Source organism: Anolis sagrei, chromosome 1 (assembly GCF_037176765.1).
Source record: "Anolis sagrei isolate rAnoSag1 chromosome 1, rAnoSag1.mat, whole genome shotgun sequence".
NCBI lineage: Eukaryota > Metazoa > Chordata > Lepidosauria > Squamata > Dactyloidae > Anolis > Anolis sagrei.
In genome coordinates this window covers 164,172,152-164,193,462 of record NC_090021.1, presented here as the reverse complement: position 1 = coordinate 164,193,462, position 21,311 = coordinate 164,172,152, and the positions used below count along the sequence as shown (strand labels likewise).

Here is a 21,311-nt window from a genome sequence, read left to right as displayed (position 1 = left end):
ATGTGCAAAGTGGGCCAAAGGATGCAATGATAATTGAATGTAATTGCTGTTTTAATGTTTTATTGTAATATGAATTATGATGTTTTATTGACTGTGATATTATGGTTGGAAACTGGTCTGAAGGGTGCTTGCTTTGTGAGAGCCCATTGCCTCAGCCTTATCTTCTCATTCCCTGGGCAGCTCTGCTTGGTCCTATATAAGCGTATAGGGTTTTTTTTTTATATAAAAAATAGTGAAAATAACAAGGGATGCTGATGCAGGGCTGACATGTTTCCCTATATTTTGTTACAGATGGCTCGCAAAAGTGATGATACCGGACTGCCAGATGTAGAATATTTTACGTTCAAGCATGACTACAGATTCTTGCAGCTACTGTCTCTGTAAGTTTATACACTTTTCTTAACCCTTGGATGTGTATGTGTTGTTGCAGTTATAGAGGATGTGTTCCCTTCTATGACTTCCCCCTTTTTTTCTAGATGAGCAGCAAATCATAAATAATTTTAACAAGAATTGCATTCCCTTCATCAATACAGGAGGTTTCTGCACACCCAATATTTTAGAATAGCGTGAACAGTACCATAGTTTGATTATGTTTCTTTTATTTCTTGAGACATGTCCAAGTGTGGTGTAGTGGTTGGAGTACTTGGGAGTCCTAATAATCCCTGCTGGCTCAAGAAACACACTAGGTGAACCTTGCATAGTGACTGTGTTTCAGACTGACCCACCTCACTGTTTTTTTAAGGGTAACATCAAGAGGAAAACACAAAACAAATCATAATGAACACGTGGTTGCTCCTTTTCACAGCAGGGTTTGCAGCCTTCTTAATTTTGCTACACATATCTTAAAAAGCAAGACCATTCATTGAATATCATCAGTGTAGTAGAGCAGAGTTTCTCAAACTGTTCTCCACCAGATGTTTTGAACTTCAGATCCCACAATTCTTAACAGCAGGACTATTTTAATAAGAAGCACTGAAAATACACACACACACACACACATGTTCTCCTCTCCAGCAGGGACCATGCTTCCTTCCAGTGGCAGCATGTGAATATCTGTGTTAACATCTACAATGCCCTTTGAATTGCATTATATGGTCAGTGTAGTCCAGTGGTACAAAACCCGTGGGCCCCAGCCCACAGGTGGGCCGTGAGACGTAAAATAAAGTCCGCAAGAGGGAGAGAAGGAAGGAAGGAGACGCCAGCACATTGCCCTCGCCCGTACTTTCTCGGCTGGCAGATAAGACTCACCTGGTGGCACACATGAGGGGGCAAGAGAGAGAAGCAGAGGGAGAGAACTGCCCCATGGTTGGTATGGAGACACATCACTAAAGAGCGCGGGAGCCACATGGGGAGGAGGGCAGGCTGGCCTTGGTTGGCAAGGCGATGCCTCAGCTTGAGGTTTGGGTGTAGGGACTGCTTGTCAGGTGCCTCTCCCTTTGGCAATGGCTCCGAAGCGTCCCAAGAGCGGAGGTGGTGGGGAGACCTCTACGACCCCAGGGACTGGCTCGAAAAACTGGGAAGCTGGGCTGATGGCTGCCTGCTTGGAAGAGATGCATTTTCTATAGGAACAGTCGCTAGGTCCATTGGAAATGTGAAAGGAGATGCGTTACCCTGCGTGGTGTGGCGTGGTGTGGGTGGAAGGAAGGAACAGCACGGAGGAAACAAAGCACCAGCATTGTGGCAGGTCTCTTTAGCCTGGCCTCTGTGTTGTACATTGCCTCAATAGAACTAGATATCCCATCAATTCAAGCCACTCTTTGAACACAAACTATTCTTCTGAAAGGTTTGAAATCAACTTCCAAAACCACCAAGGCCTCTCTGCTGTTTGTTTCCTTTGTTTGCCTTGCGTTGCCAGAAAAGACACTACAGATCCCATATAGTCAAAATATTCTTCCTAAAGGTGGGAAATCAACTTTAACTAAGCGATTCAGACATTTCAAAAATTTTGGAAAGTTCCGAAAATTTTTAAGGAAAAATTCGGAATTCAATTCTGAATCGAACCACTATATCCGAAACGGGTTTTGAAGCCATTTTTTGGATCAACCAAGTACGTTGGGTCACAATTCCTTAGAAACAGAAGGTACTTTTAAAACAGTTATTTCCCCAGGATTTGTACTGCATTAAGCTTCAGCAATTGTCACCTCAAAAGTACCACTAGATATAACTACCCTATCAGTCTTGAGAAAGCTACACAAATTGGATCAAAGTGCTTTGTCATCAACAGGTTACTAATAAATGATACTATCCAATCAACTTTTTGTCCAATTTTCTGGGTTTTACACAGTTAAAACCACAGGGCTATTGACAGTTTTATCAGGAAGCAGATGGAGGATTTCTGTGGTGTTATAGTATCTTCTTTTGTTCTTTTGTAGTGATCCAAACTTTAATATTGAGGAGAAGCTCAAGAAATTTGGAAGAACTAAGGCAGAAGATGAGGAATTCCTGGTAAGTGTCTTTTCAATATTCTTCTATTGTCTGCTTTGTGTCTTGCATTGATGTGTGTCAGTGGCATTCCCCAAACTAAAAGTGACAATTAGCACAGAACATTTCCAATGTTATAAAGCGATGTCCTGGATTGCATAACACGAAAGGCATAACACAGGATATAAATGGCCTTGCAATAACAGAATATACAACTGACAGATCCTCTTGTAACTGATATCCCAAAATGATTTCTGGGTTGACAGTTTTTGCAGAATCATCTGCAAAATCATCTGCTGCTACTGCTGCATGGATGTATATATGCCTTCAAGGCACCTGGCAACTTGATTCATAGGGTTTTCTTAGACAAAGCATACTCTGAGGTGGTTTTGCCTGTTCCTCCCACTGAATCATAGCATGAAATACCTGGTGTTCATGGTTGGTCTTTTGTCCAAATATTAATGAGGGTTAGCTCCTCTGTTGCGCCAGCTCCACTGGCTGCCAATCTGCTACCGGGCACAATTCAAAGTGCTGGCTTTAGCCTTTAAAGCCCTAAATGGTTCTGGCCTGACCTATCTGTCCGAACGCATCACCCCCTATGAACCAGTTAGGACACTAAGATAGTCTGGGGAGGCCCTGCTCTCGATCCCACCAGCCTCACAAGCACGGCTGGCGGGGACGAGAGACAGGGCCTTCTCAATGGTGGCCCCTCGGCTGTGGGACGCCCTTCCCGCAGACATTAGATCGGCCCCTCCCTACTGGCATTCAGGAGAAGAGTGAAGACCTGGCTCTTTGAACAGGCATTTAATTAAGCAGGGCAATTAATTGATTAATTATTGGAACATGGAATAATGGACAAGGAGATCGGATTATGACTTTACCGATGAGACGTGATGGATTAGTTATATGGATGTATTGATGTTATATTGATGTACTGATGTATTGTTATATTGATGTAGTTGCCATGTTTACTGTTTTAAATGCTAATGTTGTGCACTTTGTATACTGATTTGGTTGTAAACCGCTCTGAGTCGCCTACGGGCTGAGAGAGAGCGGTATACAAATGAAGTAAATAATAAATAAATAATAATAGCTTTGCTTCACTTCCAAGTTCAGATGGATCTGGTTCCTTCATGGTATTTAGGCTTTGGTGCTCACATTTCGTTGTATTTTGGAATGTATGTGTGTTGGAAATAAAGGTAAACAATTAATCTGGTTGTTTTAAATATGAATGTACCCGAATCTTTAAAAATCTTCATATTCAGAGTGGAAACAATATAAGATTTTAAAAACTTGACTATGCGGGAAAACCGAAAAACACACCGTCTTCCACCCAGACCCAGAGCCTCAAAGTCTTCGTTCATATCACTGTACACTCACAGCACTCTTAATACTGAATTAGTATTTCCACTTCCTAATTTTTATGTGAGATTGGTAAAGGAGGGGAAAGAATATAATTTCTGTTCAATGTAAAAGAATTGATCACCCATATAAATTGCTTCAAACTTGGAATGGAAAGGATGCTTAAAGAAAAGTAAATCTGGAGAAAAAGTGAAAATGACATTTCCTCTTGAGTATACTAATCAGGAAAGAAATTAAATTTAAAGATTTACCAATGAGACTGTAAAGAAAAGGAGGAGGGTCTGCTAGTTTTTTTTCCCATAAGACATTTGGTGTGTGAATTTTTTGAAAATATGTAAGATTGTTTGCTTTGCATAGTCTTGCACAATACACACATGCGTTAGTCTGGAAAGAAATGAAACATATAGCACAAGTTGAGAGCTGGGAAACTAATTTAACTAATTTAACAAATACTGGCAAAAACACACAGTCAAATCCTCTTGTGGTTCTGGTTGAAAACAGTGAATTGTTTGCACATCTGGATGAGTAAACCTACTTTTGCATAGGGAAAACTGCACAGATTTATATACAAGTTATATATTGAAAGTAACATTCAGTATGGTCCTCTGTTGACCCAGATTTTCAAAACTTTTATATATATATTGTGTATTTTTTTAAAATGACAGAATCATCTGGTTCCTGGTAACTTCCTTACACGCTTTGTTTTCTCAATTTGTTTAAACCATGATGCTATATTTCTGGAATACCAACATGCTATCTCTTTGTGTTGCCTATTGTTTCCAGAGCTGAAACATTTCACAACTTGCTTTCATAATCATGTTTGTTTTGTTCTATTAAAAGGACACTCTGTCACTCATGATTTGTCTGAGAAACATTTTATAGAGTATTGTCAAAATTGCAAGGTCTTTTGAATAATAATTGAAGAACCATAGGAAAAAAGTTCTTTGTTTGGAGATGCCAGTGTCACTTTCCATCACTATTCATTAAAAGTGGAATCCACTTGGGTCCCTTTGGGAAGATGGTGGAGGGGTATACATGAAGATTATTATTATTATTGTTATTGTTATTATTATTATTATTGTTATTATTATTATTATTATTATTATTATTATTATTTTCTGACACAAAAACACAGTATGACACAGCAAACAAGATATATATGTTGGATTTCATATCACAAAATTACAAGTCAAATACGTCCCAAGTGTTTAGGACTGTGTGATATATTTTTGAATGATGCACGCAGATCCAAGTAAGGTGGCTTTTTGCTGTTGACAGATTGTGATTTTTGTCAATGTTCAATGTGCCGATTACCACTGGGACCACCTGTGCTGGTTTCTGCCAAAGCCTTTGCAATACAATTTTAAGGTCTTGATAATGGTTGATTTTTCCTATTGTTTTTTGTCAATTTGACTGTCACCTGGTATGGAGACATCAGTAATCCAAACTTTTTTTCTTTTCCACAATCGTGATGTCTAGTGTATTGTGTTCAAAACTTTGTCAGTTTGGATTCGAAAGTCCCGCAGTATTTTTGCGTGTTCATTTGCCACTAACTTTGCAGGTTTATAATCCCTATTTACTATTGGCAGGTGGTACTTGTGACATAAGTTCCAATGAATCATTTCAGCCACCGAGTTGTGCCTCTGTTTGTAGTCTGTCTGTGTGATGATGATGATGATGATGCCACAGTATGTCACAGTAAATGAGATCTATATGCTGGATTTCTTATCACAAAATCACAAGTCAAACACTTCCAAGCGTCTAGGACTGTGTGATGCATGATGATGATGATGATGATTATTATTACTATTTTTTTTTGAGGCACATTTGTTGTCACACTAAAACAACTCCCATCTTCATGTTGTAATAAATGATATTTTTCTTGCAGTACCTGATAAGACCATATTTGAGGCGTCCGGATAGAGACATTGCCCAACGCATGAGGCTGGCCTTTTACCCCGACATGAGAAAAGAGCCCGGATGGGAACCTAACATAAAACCTACGGTCAGTATAATATACCAATCCCTTTCCTTTTTTTGTTCCTTTTGTTCCTTTGGTCTAGATCAGGTAGAGAGCTGGTCACATCAATACACTAGACATAAAAACTGCTATAGCATTATCATTTTTAAAATTGACTAGAGGCATGATTTGCATAGATTCAACACACATTTTGAAAACACTGGGAGGCTTAGACCTAAGAAAGAAGTTGGTCAGTGAAAAAGTACTAGTGAACATGTGGAACATTTCTCTAAAGTCCAAATTTGCTAAATGTGACTGAGTTTTTTTATTGCAATTTTGGAAAACCTGGAATGACATTTCTTTCCTAGGCAGGCAGGAGAGCAGAAGGAGAGAGGCAGTAGGAGAACAGTCTAAAAAAAGCATGCCCATTGATTTTATGAAGCCTTAGCTTTGATTAGTACTTAGGTTTTCAAAATTTTGTGTGTATGTACGCGTGAATTTTCGATGGTTAGTTTTGTCCTTCTAAGCACCCTTGTCAGAGATAGGGATTTGATTTTTGCCCTCTGGGTTTCTTTTTTACTTTCCTTTGTAACCGGAATATATGATTGTGACAGGGGTGGCATCATTTTCTCTTCTGATATTGTTATTCTTACTATATTAGATTTTTTGGGGGGGGGGGGGGGAGAGAGATTGCTATTTAATTTTATTGCATTGGTTTCTTGTTGTTTTGCCTGCTTCTAATTAATTGACAAAAGAAAGCAGTTATTTATATTTTAGAATTTTGCAGCTCCCTTGTTAGATTTCCCTTCTCCGAAGCCCTTTAACCAAAGTCTTAATGGGGTTCTCCAAGGGGCTGATCTTTATTTCTAAATATGCCCAGTAACCTGGAAAACACCTGAAAAGGTAACAAAAACCTAGAATGGACACTAATGCTTGAGAGGACTCAGTTGTCAGTTGGAACGATCACTGGACTGACTGAAGCCTGTTCAAAATGCCTGCAACCTTTTCCCACTCAACATGCCATGAGTTCTAGGCTCCATGGCTTGTGTTCTGGTATGGCTGTACCAGGAGCTCCAACTTCCTTTTCTTGCTTTGAGTGTTTGCATGTATTCCAAGGTTCCATGCATTTTGCAATAAGGTGGCTTCCCTTGGTTTGCAATAATAGGGCCAATGACCCATCAATTATCATTATGCTCTTTAGTTCCTCCCCTTTTTCTGGGTTAAGGAGGGGAAAAGGAGACCTCCAGTTCACACAGAGAAGCCTTTCGTACAGGACGTGAATCACTTCCACCTGTAGAAAGCTTCGTCTTTTACAGCTTTTGCTGGAGGGATCCAGTCCCACAGCTATACAGCCAGCCTTCGCTGGGAATTGAAGACCTTCTTTCCTCTTGGAAATCTACAAAAGGACTCTGTTCGGTAAGGACCACATGTGGCGGCCATAACGCAATTTGGACTGGGTGTAGGGGCCCACGCCAACAGAGCCTAATACAGATTGCCCAGGTAGAGGTCAAGGATTTCCCTGATAGTGAAGAAACAGTTCATGAAGATAGTTGCCTGTCCCTTGTGGACAAGATTAAGAAAGCCACCAATTGATTCAAAGCCTTGAAGTATTTGTTTGATTTATTGAAGACCTAAGCACTAATAAAGAACTTTGTTAAACTTTCCAAGTTTCTAAAGACTTCGTTTAGGGAAATCTATAGGGCCTCTAATCCGAAGCACCCTCGGCGTTCCGTTGGGCATACAGAACACGTCCTGCCTACAGACCTTTTCACAGGCCCAGCGCATGACAGCACAGCTTGAGTTTCAGCTCCTTATCCCTTCCCTTATCACCCCCTTTGTTTTGTTTACCATCAGGCCGGATGAAAAATTCTGAAGTGGGGAAAAGTGGAGGAAGGTGAGGGAAAGTGGGAGAAAGAGAGGGAGAATTGAGGGAACCGTCTTACTTCATTCTCTACCATTGAGGCCCATCTTTTGGGATGGTCAGTCAGCCTATGTCCTTTCCCTGTCTTTCTCCCATTTTTGCTGTTTGGAGTCGAATGGCACCTGGCGCCTGAAAATGCATTCTGGGCTCCATTTTCATGCTTTGTGGAAATGGTGTCCCACGGAGTCTCACTAGAATTGCGCCTTTGTCATGGGATTATATGTTAGGGCTATTGGATATGAGATGCATACGATGGCCTCCATGGGACTTCATTTTTGAAGTGCATAGAAACTGAGCCCAAACTGCATGCAATAAGAGTCCTTTGACAGCATTTGGTGGAAATATAAATGCATCTGTAGAACAGAAAAAAATAAATACAAAAATAAGAAAAAAGTACAAAAATAAGTGGAAACCATTTTTTTAAAAAGCATTTTAATTTATTAATATGTTTGTACATAAGCATGCATAAAACATCATTGTATAAGAGTTTGCTTGTAAGATTTCCAGTTACCTTTACCTACGTTGTGTCATATTTATTTTGCTTAAATGTGCCAATCATACCACAGCATGAACTAACACTGTTAATGAAATGCAAAATCACTTTGAGACTTGAACAGCAAGCACAAGTTTGGGAAACATAATTCTACCAATTAGTTGCACAATCCCTTTGTTTAACAAATCTTTACAGCATGTAGATAATAATCTAATGTACAGGCAAGAGGCATGTAGATAACAATGGTGTCCTTGAAGGACAATTCTGAAAATCATGCTTATATCATACCACTAGATGACCAAATTTTTACGATTCACCACTTCTTGAAAACTGATACAGTCCCTTAGATATTTGTACTGTCGAAGGCTTTCATGGCCAGAATCACTGGGTTGTTGTAGGTTTTTTCGGGCTATATGGCCATGTTCTAGAGGCATTCTCTCCTGACGTTTCACCTGCATCTATGGCAAGCATCCTCAGAGGTAGTGAGGTCTGTTGGAACTAGGAAAAAGGGTTTATATATCTGTGGAATGACCAGGGTGAGACAAAGGACTCTTGTCTGCTGGAGCTAGGTGTGAATGTTTCAACTGACCACCTTGATTAGCATTTGATGGCCTGGCAGTACCTGGGGCAATCTTTTGTTGAAAGGTGATTTTACATGTCCCAGATTTTTTTCCTCTCTGTTGTTCCTTTTTCTTGTTCTAAACAGATGGCTGAATAATTCTTTATGACAATTTATGCTGTTCTGCAACTTAATTGTATCAGCAACACAATTACTCAGTAGTGTTTACTCTTTCCTATAAAGATTACCATTTACTTAGCACATTGTCCTCAGCTTGTTGATGTAGTAGTTTGTCAGTTATGTGTTGTGTGCTATCGCACGCTGGGCTCCTATAAAAGACTGTAAACAGGGCTTAAATTCTGTTCGCCCAATGGGACGCTGGGGTTGCCTCAGAGAGAGGTTTTTTGGGATTTTCCTGAAAAGATGGGCTTCAAAGTCTTTAAAGATGCAACAAAATCTTTATTACTGAACAAATAACGAATCTTCAACGATAAGCTTCAAAGTTTTCTTAATAAACTATTGGCGTTCTCAATCTTGCCCCGAAAGGCAGGCAACTGTTCCTTTGCCGTTGGGAAAATCCCCGGCCTCTACCTGGGCAATCTGTCTTCTCTTCTGTTGGCGTGGGGCCCCTACACCCGGTCCAATCTGCTTTATGGTTGCCGCGAAGGGCCCTTACCGAACAGAGACTTTGCAGAACTTCCAGGAGGAGGAAGATGGCTGAAGCGCTGCGGGACTGGATCCCCAGCAAGAGAGCTGAGAGGCTGTCTCTGTATATCCCTGGCCAAGCTATGGGGCCTTTTCTCCCCGGCCAAGCTATGGGGCCTTTTCTCCCCGGCCAAGCTGTAAATGATGAAGCCTTTTACAGGAGGCCCTGATTTAAGTCCTGTAAGGAAGGCTTCTCTGTGTGGACTGAGCTAAAATGACTCCTATTCCCTCCAAAACCCAAAAAGGGGGCGGAACTAGGGAACCTAATGATAATTGACAGGTCATTGACCCAATAACTGCAAAGTAAGGAAAGCCATCTAACTGCAAAAGCAGAGAACTTTAAAATACATGCAACAAATAACCAATAGCAAGGCAAGCTGGAGCTCCTGGTATGGCTGTACCAGAACATATTGACTTAATTATTTCATGCCAATATTCATAAAATAAAAATAGATTGAAAAGTAATCCAATAGAAACGTCCAGGCTAGTGCAAGAAAAATATTAGGCTCTGTAGTTCAGGAGCCACATTTCAGCTTGAAGAGACTATTATATTAAATGTATGACATTTACTCACTGTATTATGTTTTTCTCCTGCTTTGCTGAGGTTTGAGAGTTCTTCCTTGAGAAGCTCGGAGATCTTATTTCTCTCAATGTGTAGCTAGCTAGGGAACTAGGCCCCTTCTACACTGTCATATAAAATCCAGATTATCTGCTTTGAACTGGATTATATGGCACTGTAGACTCATATAATCCAGTTCAAAGCAAATAATGTATATTATCTGATTTGATAATCTGGATTGTATAGCAGTGTATACAATCCAGATTATCAACTCCAAGTCATATTTCCAAGGATTTGGGGGAGCATGGAAAATATTTCAATTTACCTGGTTCTGAACGTATGTAAATTGGTGGTATTTTTATTGTATCAGAAGCGATTTGAGGGAAGTACTCACAAAAGTCAAATTAATATTAATTTTATTCAGTATGCACTTGCAAAGGGAATTTCAATTGCTTTAGCAACAAAAGTTAATTTCATTTTTTAAGGAAAGCCACTAAAAAAGAACATGTATGGGTCATTTATTTATTCAGATGGGTTATTTAGCGGCATGATAAATAATGTCATGCATTTTTTCCTTTTCAGAGAATCCCAGTCTCCAAAAGACCCACTCTCCTTTACCGGACCCCCGAAGACAGTAAGTACAATGCACTAGCTGTTTTGGGAGACACTGTGATTCATTACTAGCTGTCCCCTGCCACGCGTTGCTGTGGCCCAGTCTGTTGATATGGAAAATAAAAGTCATGAGGAAGTGTTGGTTTCTAATATATGCAATGTCTTGATGCTTGTGGGTAAACAGTATTTCTTGCTGTTTCTTTGTCAGTGTTGATGTGGAGAGTGTCTGGTTTGTCTATTCTGGAACATGCAACATATAATTGTCCTTCTTCAGGGGTCCCTTTCAAATCTATGATACTATATTTGTGTGTGAATCATATCTATCTATATCTATGGCGGGATGGCTCTTTGCTGGACGGCTTTGATTATGTTTTCTTGCCCTGGTGAAGGGAGTTGGACAGGATGCCCTTGAGTATTTTCTGTTGGTCATGGGGGTTCTGTGTGGGAAGTTTGGCCCAATTGGTTTGTGGGGTTCAGAACATTCTTTGATTGTAGGTGAACTACAAATCCTAGTAACTACAACTCTCAAATGTCAAGGTCTATTTTCCCCAAATTCCATCTGTGTTCATATTTGGGCATATGGAATATTCGTGCCAAGTTTGGTCCAGATCCATCATTGTTTGAGTCCATGGTAGTCTCTGGATGTAGGTGAACTACAACTCCCAAACTTAAGGTCAATGCTCACCAAACCCTTCTAGTGTTTTCTGTTGGTCAAGAGAGTCCTGTATGCCCCAATTGGTTCAATTCTATCATGCTATTTGATTGTAGGTGAACTATAAATCCCACCAACTACAACTCCCTATCTATCTATCTATCTATCTATCTATCTATCTACCTATCTATCTCTATAGCTGGATGGCTCTTTGTCAGGAGGACTTTGATTATGTTTTCTTGCCCTGATGAAGGGAGTTGGATTGGATGGCCTTAAGTTTTTTCTGTTGGTCATGGGGGTTCTGTGTGGGAAGTTTGCCCCGATTCTGTCATTCGTGGGGTTCAGAATGCTCTTTGATTGTAGGTGAACTGTGAATCCCAGTGACTAGAACTCCCAAATGTCAAGGTCTATTTCCACCAAACTCCATCTGTGTTCATATTTGGGCATATTGAGTGCTTGTGCCAAGTTTGGTCCAGATCCATCATTGTTTGAGTCCACAGTGCTCTCTAGATGTAGGCGAACTATAACTCCCAAACTCAAGGTCAATGCCCACCAAACCCTTCCAGTATTTTCTGTTTGCCAAGTTTGGTTCAATTCCATCGTTGATGGAGTTCAGAATGCTCTTTGATTGTAGGTGAACTATAAATCCCAGCAACTACAGCTCCCAAATGACAAAATCATAATTTTTTTAGTGATGGTCACTCCTTGTGTTGTGAGATGTTTTGTTGCCAAATTTGGTCTGATTTCGTTAAGTTGTTCTTTTGTTTTTAAGGCACTCATTATGCACAGAGCATTTATATATAGACTAGCCATCCCCTGCCATGCGTTGCTGTGGCCCACATGGGGGTTCTGTGTGGGAGGTTTGGCCCAATTCTATCTTTGGTGGGGCTCAGAATGCTTTGTGATTGTAGGTGAACTATAAATCCCAGCAACTACAAATCCCAAATGTCAAGATTCTATTTTCCCCAAACTCCCCCAGTGTTCACATCTGGGCATATTGAGTATTTGTGTAGAGTTTGGTCCAGATCCATCATTGTTTGAATCCACGGTGATCTCTGGATGTAGGTGAACTACAACTCCAAAACCAAAGGACACTGCCCACCAAACCCTTCCAGTATTTTCTGTTGGTCATGAGAGAGCTGTGTGCCAAGTTTGGTTCAGTTCCATCGTTGAAATATTAAATGGTATTTGATAGGAGAATGAGAGAAGAAGTACCTATTCAGGTCAAGAAAAACAAAGCGGATTCTGATGCAAAAGGCATTATCTGAGACAAAGGGCTCGTTCTTGTATTGACTCAGACAGTCCATTCTCATGCCAGAAGGAATTTCATTAGCTAGAAATCACCCATGCTTGGCTATGTCAAATCTGATTCTGAATATACTCAGAACTGGGAAATTATCCTCTGTGATTCCATGTTGTCTCTTTGCAGCATCTCCTAACAGTCCATTGCTCTTTTGGCCTGGATCTTTATTAGAAGCAGTTTTATACTCCTGGGCTCTCTTCCTTCTCTTAAGTGGCCGGAAGCTCTTCTCTCCTTTCCCTAAAAGGGTCCCTGCAGAACGGGCTCTAGCGTTTGACTGAGCAGGGTCAAGGGCATTTCAAAGAAGGAAGAATCTGCTCTCCAGATGATTTTTTTGTCCTGGTCTAGAGAAAAGGATCTCTCCGTTGCTGCTAGGATCATAATCCAATAAGCTTTGACTTTCAGATATTTCTCATGGGTGAGGCTGCATGCTGCCTTGGGTTTTAATATGCCTAGTGTGATGCAGTGATACAACACCTGAATTTAACACTAGTTATAATCTCAATTGCCACCTTCTTTCTGTGAAACTAAACTTAAACACCATTGGAAATAAGAGTGGAGCAGTGAATCCATTCCATGTGTTAATCTTTCAGTGAGTTATGATCATAATAATAATAATAATACTAATAATAATAATAATAACTTTATTTTTATACCCGACCATCTTCTCCCCAAAGGGACTCGGGCGGCTTACATGGGGACAAGCCCGAGAATCACAGATTAAAAACAACAGCATTAAAAACAGTCAGATAAAAACACAACACAATCACAACAACGATATCATGGCTGAAAAACAGAATCAGGATGGGTCTAGGCTCAGGTAGTGCAATGAATTCTTAAGTAGAGCTGAGGAAAGGTGCAAAATTCAAGTGTGCCAATCTAGACAGAATACAAGTCAAAAATTTGAAATATTGCCACCTTGCATTCTAGATGCAGGTGCAAATAATAATGATGATGATGATGATGATGATGATGATGATGATGACGATGATGATGATGTGCCAGCACAGTACTTGATGCTTTAAGAGAACAAGAAAATAGTCCCCCTATCTACAGGCTTACAGTCTAATTTAGACATGAAACAAAAGGCAAAAGGCAGTAGGTACTGCCACCTTCTCTCCTTCTGAGGTCATGGCAGCAGGAACTGAAATGGACGGAGGACTTTTCATCTGCTTCTGGTACATAACATAATGGTTCTTGTCTTCCTCTGAGTCTAGAACAATGGCAGTTGGGACATGGGAAAGATTTTCATCAGCTTCTTGGCCTGTGCATGATAGAGCTGTGTCTGCTTTCTTTCGTCCCTCTGAGGCCTGGCCAGCCATATGAGCTTCTTCTAACTGACTAAGGAAGGAGGACTGATTAAGTCAAGGGGACTCCAAATGCAGTGATATTGTTTTTCTTGATTTTCAGAACCTACAAAATCAAAGCCGGCCCCGGAGCCAGAGGTCAAGGAAGAAAGAATCATCCCACCAGTAAGTAAAACAATACACTACAAGAAATACTTCATTACCAATGTTGGTCAAAATGAACGCAGGTAAAACATAAAAATACCTTACAGTTTAAGTTGAGCTTTGTTGCTGGGTTTTCAATTCATTCATTCATTTGTTTGTGCAATTGTGAGTTTTAATTTGTATATTTTTTTTAATGACTGCATGGTTTTAGTGACTGGAGAGGTAGCCATTTTAGTTCAGCACACCTGAGGAAAGCTTTTGTAGAAATCTCTTCCTGAGAAAAGCACATAGAAAGTCCAGTATTTGTTAAGAAGTGGTCTAGGACATGAATTGCAATGGGCAAGCTGGTGGCCATGGCTCTGGTATCAAAGACTTAGTGGCAGGCTCTGTTTCTCCATCTCCATCATGCTACCAGAAGAAGCAACATCCTTGTAGAGCAAAGAAGGGGATTTATTGCACAATCGCTGTATGAAAGAAATGGTCCATGCTGTTTTCAAAGCAAACAGCCTAGTGAATCCGTTCCTTTCACCTCTTTGTGAAAAGAAGAGGGGGGAAGAAAAGTCTTTGCATTCATCCACTCTGCAAGCACAAGGTTTAGACTTTCCTTTTGCCTTAGGTACTCTGTTCTGCATTCAGAAGTGCCAGAAGAGCCTTACTGAGCGGTGGGCTTATATTATCAGCTAATGTGTTGAAGCAGAATGTGTTGACTTCTCCTGGAGACCAACATGGTCCCACTAATGGGTTCAACTGAAGAAAGGGGCCGTTCTTGTCCGGATCCCCTACTGGTGCAATTTGCTCTGTAGGCTTTGCTGAGATTTACATTGCTTTTCTCTCCCTGCTTGCTCTTCGGGAATAGACAGAACAGATAGGGAGGAGAAGCCAGCTATTACTACACGAAGGGCTAAAGGGGACACAGGGAGGCTAACAGCTGTGGCTCATTGCCATTCTCATCCATGCGACACAGGGCCCCTCCAAAACTCCCCATTACATTTATAAATATGTTCCTTTTCTTCCCTATTTTCAGCAATCTCAATGGCACTTCCCTCCGATAGTCACTAAAGCAGATATCAAGGAGCTGGAGAGTAAGAAATTGGAAGTGATGTGTAACATCTACACTCAAGTAAGTTGGATCTGTTGGAATATATTTGGTACCAGGGGCAAGGATACTTTGACAACATTGGACTTTGAATTAGCTTTCTGTTGAGGTTTGCTTGGCTGCTCTTGCAATTTATTGAAGCAATGATCATAAGGTAACATAAGTGTGTTCTGAAGAATTGGATCTGAAGAGCTAGATTAAATTATCTGTTTAATAAATGGAACAGCCTTATTGATTATATGCTAAAAATCATGCACAGAATCCTCTTCTCTAATAAATACAGGGAAGTAAAAGGTTATTTTCTTGCTGATGGTAGAGGAGAAAAAGTCTGGATTCACCCTGTTCACCTTATTGGTGGGAATAATATCAAAATGTAGGATTGGGAGGACATTGGTTTCCAGATGGAAGGCAGTCCCGGACAGGGTTGGTTTGACGTGCCTTCCTCTTGATACATTTCTCCCTTTTTCCCTCCATTCGTGCCTCTTCAAATTCCACAGCACTGTTGGTAACAGCTAACTTCCAGTTAGAGCACTCAAGGGCTTCTCAGTTTTCAGTGTCTATGCTACAGTTTTTAAAGTTGGTTTTAAGCCCATCTTTAAATCTCTTTTCCTTTCCACCAACCTTCCATTTTCCATTCTTCATTTGGGAGTAGAGTAACTCCTTTGGGAGACGGCGATCAGGCGTTCAGACAGTGTGGCCAGTCGAGCAGAGTTTATGGCAAAGGATCATCGCTTCAGTGCTGGTGGCCTTTGCTACTTCCAGCATACTGACATTTGCCCGCCTGTTTTCCCAGGAGATTTGCAGGATTTTTCAGAGACAACGCTGATGGAATCATTCCAGGAGTTGAGTGTGATGCCCATGTTTTGCAAGCATATAGCAGAGTAGGGAGAACAATAGCTTTCTTAACAAGCATCTTGGTATCCCTACGAATGTCCCAATCCTTAACATTCTCTGCTTCATTTGGAAAAATGCTGCACTCACAGAGCTCAGATGGTGTTGATTTTTGTGGAGAGGTGGCTGCCAAGGTAGTGGAAATGGTCAACATTTTCTAATATTATTCCATTAAGCTATATTTATGACATTGCAGAGGGACTGGCTGGTGTCTGTTGAAGGACCAATTTGGTTTTCTCAGTGTTCAGTGAGAGGTCAAGCTTTTCGTATGTTTCTGCAAAGGCATTTAGAGTAATTTGTAGGTGTTCTTATGAATGAGCACAGAACATGTTACCATCAGCATATTTAAGTTCTATAGCAGACATTGTGACCTTGGTTTTGGCTTTCAGTCTGTTGTGATTAAATAGCTGATAGATGATTTCCACACCGGATGGAAACCTCCCATCAACAAGGTGCAGTATCATGGCAATGAAGTTGGAGAATAAGGTTGGGACAATAACACATCCCTGTTTGATATCTGATTCCACCTTAAATGGGTGACTTTGGGAGCCATTGCTCTCCAAGACAGTTGCAATCATGTCATCGTGGAGGAGCCACAGGATGTTCACAAATTTGTCAGGGCATCCAATTTTTTGGAGGCTGGTCCAGAGAGCACTGTGCTCCACTGTGTCAAATAAGGTTGGTTTTGTTCCCTGCTTTTTTCTTGGAGCTGTCATGCAGTGAAGATCATACCCACAGTTCCTCTGGAGTGGTGGAAGCCGTTCTGAGATTTTGGGAGCGTGTCTTCTGAAATAGGTAGAAGGCGGTTTGCAAGTATTCTTGTGAGGATTTACCCAGTGGAGGTTAGGAGAGAGATATCTCTATAGTCTGTCACCTTCTGATCTTTTCCCTTTTTTTTTTGTAAAGGGTGATGATGGTGGCATCTTTGAAGTCTTTTGGGATTTTCTCAGTTGCCAACACTTTTTCAATGAGCTGGTGGAGTTGTTGTGTCAGCTCAGGTCCACTCTCTTTAAAGATTTCAGCAGGGATCCTATCAGGTCCGCTAGCTTTGTTGCATTTTTAGTTGACTGATTGCTTTGCTGATTTCCTCCAAACGAGGTGGTGCTTCAAGCTCATTCCTGGTTTATTGTTACAGGATTTGTGAGAGAACCTCTTTGGCCATGCTGGAGCTGCGGTTAAGGGGGTTGGGGTAGTGCTCTTTCCAACATAGTGCAATTGATATCTTATCCTTCAGAAGTTAGGTTCCATCTTATGAATGTAGAGGGTGTATGTCATGATTTCTTGGTCCACAGATGACCTTTGTGGCATTAAAGAATCCCCGTGCATCATGGACATCAGCAAGGTGTTGAATTTCTTGAGTCTTTTTTGTCCACCAGATGTTCTTGAGTTCGCCAGTCTTTCTCTGGGACTCAGCTTTTGCATTATCATAGATCTTTTTGTTAGCAGCGCAGTTGATGTCTCTGCCATGTTTGGAAGGCTTTCCTTTCCTCATCGATAAACTGTTGGATCTCTTTGTCATTTTCATCAAACCAGTCTGGATGATTCTTAATTTGGTATCCAATGGTTTCTTTGAAGGCTGTAATTGTTTAGGTCTTCAGCTACAGCTACAGGCAGACAATGGAATGGAGAAGAAAGAGTGGTTGGAAAGAAATGGTGTATATTTGGGTAGGGGAAATATCTATCCAGCCCATCCTATAGATTTCACCAGTGCCTGCCAAAATGCAGGCATTCGGTGTTCTCCGTGTTCCTGGTCTCATGTCAAAGCCCAGTCTAAATCTGAAACTGAAGAAGAACATGAAGGCTACACCTAGTAGACGGGAACCTATTCATGTAATGTCGACTAAGAAGAACATATTGCTCGTATTTACACCCCATTACATTCCTATTTACATGTAGGAATCCCATGTTATCTGGCAGTATCTTTTTTGAACATTCTGGGGCCAACGGATTCTTCAGCTGAGTTTATTGCCTCATTCTGGATCCGAATGTCACAGGAGTACATTGTGGCTTTAATTAGATGCAGTGGGTCATTGGTATCCACCGGGATTTGGACCTAGGAACCGTTGTGGATAACAAAACCCATGGAGGTTTAAGTCCCATTATAAATACTATTGTTTAGAAAAATCATGTCCCTTATATAAAATGACAAAATCAAGGTTTGGATTGTGATTTTTTAAAACATTTTCAAACCAGAGAAGGTTGAGTTTGTGAATAAAGTAGGCCAACTGCATTTTTTGTCCTTTTGAAGTCAACAGAAGTTAAGCTGTCAAATAACATGAATGCTTGTAAAGGTGCCGTATAAGGCTGCATGAGGTTTTTTGAATGGGAAGCCCTCTATGTTCAGTTTTAGACACTGTGTAGGAATGTTCCTTATGGTTCTTGTTGCTCTAATCCGATCTCTTTTTTCGATAGAATTACAAGCTGGGCAGATGCGGGCAATGCCACGGATGTAGCGTATCAGGATTTCAGTAAGGCCTTCGACAAGGTCCCCCATGACCTTCTGGCAAGGAAACTAGTCCAATGTGGGCTAGGCAAAACTACGGTTAGGTGGATCTGTAATTGGTTAAGCGGACGAACCCAGAGGGCCCGGTCCTGGTCAACATCTCTATTAATGACTTAGATGAAGGGTTAGAAGGCAGGATCATCAAGTTTTCAGATAACGCCAAATTGGGAGGGATTGCCAATACTCCAGAGGACAGGAGCAGGATTCAAAACAATCTTAACAGGTTAGAGAGATGATTGGCCAAAACTAACAAAATGAAGTTAGTGACAAATGCAAGATACTCCGCTTAGGCAGAAAAAAATGAAATGCAAAGATACAGAATGGGGGAGACCTGGCTCGAGAGCGGTACGTGTGAAAAAGATCTTGAAGTCCTCGTGGACAACAAGTTAAACATGAGCCAATGGGAGTTTGGCCTGCATCAATAGGAGCATAGTGTCTAGATCCAGGGAAGTCATGCTACCCATGCTCTATTCTGCCTTGGTTAGACCACACCTGGAATATTGTGTCCAATTCTGGGCATCACAATTGAGGAGAGATATTGACAAGCTGGAATGTGTCCAGAGGAGGGCAACTAAAATGATCAAGGGTCTGGAGAACAAGCCCTATGAGGAGCGGCTTAAAGAGCTGGGCATGTTTAGCCTGAAGAAGAGAAGGCTGTGAGGAGACATGATAGCCATGTATAAATATGTGAGGGGAAGTCATAGGGAGGAGGGAGCAAACTTGTTTTCTGCTGCTCTGGAGACTAGGACGCGGAACAATGGCTTCAAACTACAAGAAAGGAAATTCCATCTGAACATTAGGAAAAACTTTCTGACTGTGAGAGCTGTTCAGCAGTGGAACTCTCTGCCCCGGAGTGTGGTGGAGGCTCCTTCTTTGGAGGCTTTTAAGCAGAGGCTGGATGGCCATCTGTTGGGGGTGCTTTGAATGCAAATTTCCTGCTTGGCAGGGGGTTGGACTGGATAGCCCATGAGGTCCCTTCCAACTCTAGGATTCTATGACGCTTGGGAAGTGTGACTTGTGATTTTGTGATGTGAAATCCAGCTATAGAGCTCATTTGCTGTGACATGCTGCGTTTTTGTGTCAGTAAAATAACAACAACAATAATCCAACGTATAGATCTCATTTGCTGTGACATAAAGTGTTTTTGTGTCAGGCAAAGAATAGTGTTGTGTGATACAACTTTGACTGGCATGGCTCAGTACTGTGTTTGTCTAATCTCAGTATTATTGCTTACAGGAAGCCCGAATGCAGATCCGGCGGGAAAAATTAGCGGCAGAAATTGGGATAGATCTAAAGAAACTTCCTCCAGTAACCAGGTACAGTATCCCTTTGTATGAACTACACATCTGCTTTTTTTAAAAGGCAGTTCCAGTAACAAACACACTAGCACTCAGCCTTCTGAGTCAAGGAGAAAAAGGAGGATTTGATCCTCCTTTTTCTCCTTGACTCAGAAGGCTGAGTGCTGAAGTGAACAGCCTACTTATGGAAGACAATTCTGTGATCAGAAGAATGAGGCCATAGCCTCTGAAGATCAAAATGGCACACGATAAAGAAGCCCTTTTGCATTTCCCTTGACAGCTAATCAGATCCGTCATTATGGTCCACATGAGCCTAGCCCCAATCACTGTCAAGGTGGTAGCCCCACAACAAAAGGCATAATGAGATATTCTCCAGTTGGTTAGCACCACTTGATAACTCATTAAATCATTTGTCATGTTTTGTGTAATTCTAACATATGTCCATCATGACTGCTTTGAAATTAGGTCCATCAAGAGAGCAAGAGAAGGCAGTGAGAAAAACACAGGAAGTAGGCGGAGAAGAGAGCCGGAAGGGGAGGAGCAAAACCGTGCAATGGAAGGTAAAACAAGATAAAGAAATAACGCAAGAGAAAACAAGTAAGAACCAGAGCTGGAGTAGAGGCAAATACCACGAGAATGGGAACGGGAGTAAGAGAAAGACGGAAGAAGTCAAGATACTGACCCAACCGTGGCCCACCTGGGTTGCAGCGGAGAAGACCCTCATTTCCAGCAGCGCCAACCCGGCCGCAGTGCAGGGAAGATTGGCCAGTGAGCCCCCGCGGAGTGTGGAGAACGGGAGGCTGAGCGGAGACGTGCGCGGACGGGGATCGGCGATCTCGCGATGTCTGGCGTCCGGCGGGACCTGCAGATCCACAGACCGCGAAACAAAACTAATATTAAAAACAACAGAAGCGAAAGGCAAACAAAGGTGCAGGAATCCACCAGGAAAACAACTCCAGGTCAACAATAGACCAGAAGACAACTGGGGAACGAGTGGGGCGAATCCTGCAGGGGAGACCGAAGCAGACGCAAGGGAGTGGCCAATACTGAAAAACAAACAAGGAGAATTGGTAGTAAAAGAGCCACATGAATTAAACACCTGGCTGCAATATTGCCGGATTAAAGAGAAATATAAATAAGATAAAAAATTAGGTTTTACACAAGGAAAATAATTTTGGGACAAAATTATGGAAACAGAGAAGAAATTAATAACGAAGATATACAAGAAATTATTAGAATGGTATATGGAACCAAAAGAAGAGAAAAATTACATGAAAAGATGGAACGAAAATATACGAAGAAAGATAAGAAACGAGGAATGGGAAGAAATCTGGAAGAGACTACTAAAGTTTGCTTATGCATCAGATTTGAGAGAAAATTGGGTCAAAATGTCACAAAGGTGGTATTTGACCCCGAAAAAATTGGGAAAAATATATAACAATACAAGCACGACAGGTTGGAAATGTAGAAAAAAAAAGAAGGTTCGTATTACCACATGTGGTGGACTTGTGATAAAGCAAAAGAATAT

The 21,311-nt window shown here is 41.2% G+C and overlaps 1 long non-coding RNA gene across 1 annotated transcript; it reads left to right on the top strand.

Moving 5' to 3' along the window:
• The first annotated feature begins 302 nt into the window (after positions 1-302).
• Positions 303-15,056, top strand: LOC137095928 (uncharacterized). Its single transcript, XR_010909073.1, has 6 exons — positions 303-380; positions 2,373-2,445; positions 5,672-5,788; positions 10,563-10,614; positions 13,955-14,016; positions 15,020-15,056. It is a non-coding gene; the product is annotated as an uncharacterized lncRNA (long non-coding RNA).
• Positions 15,057-21,311: the final 6,255 nt, after the last annotated feature.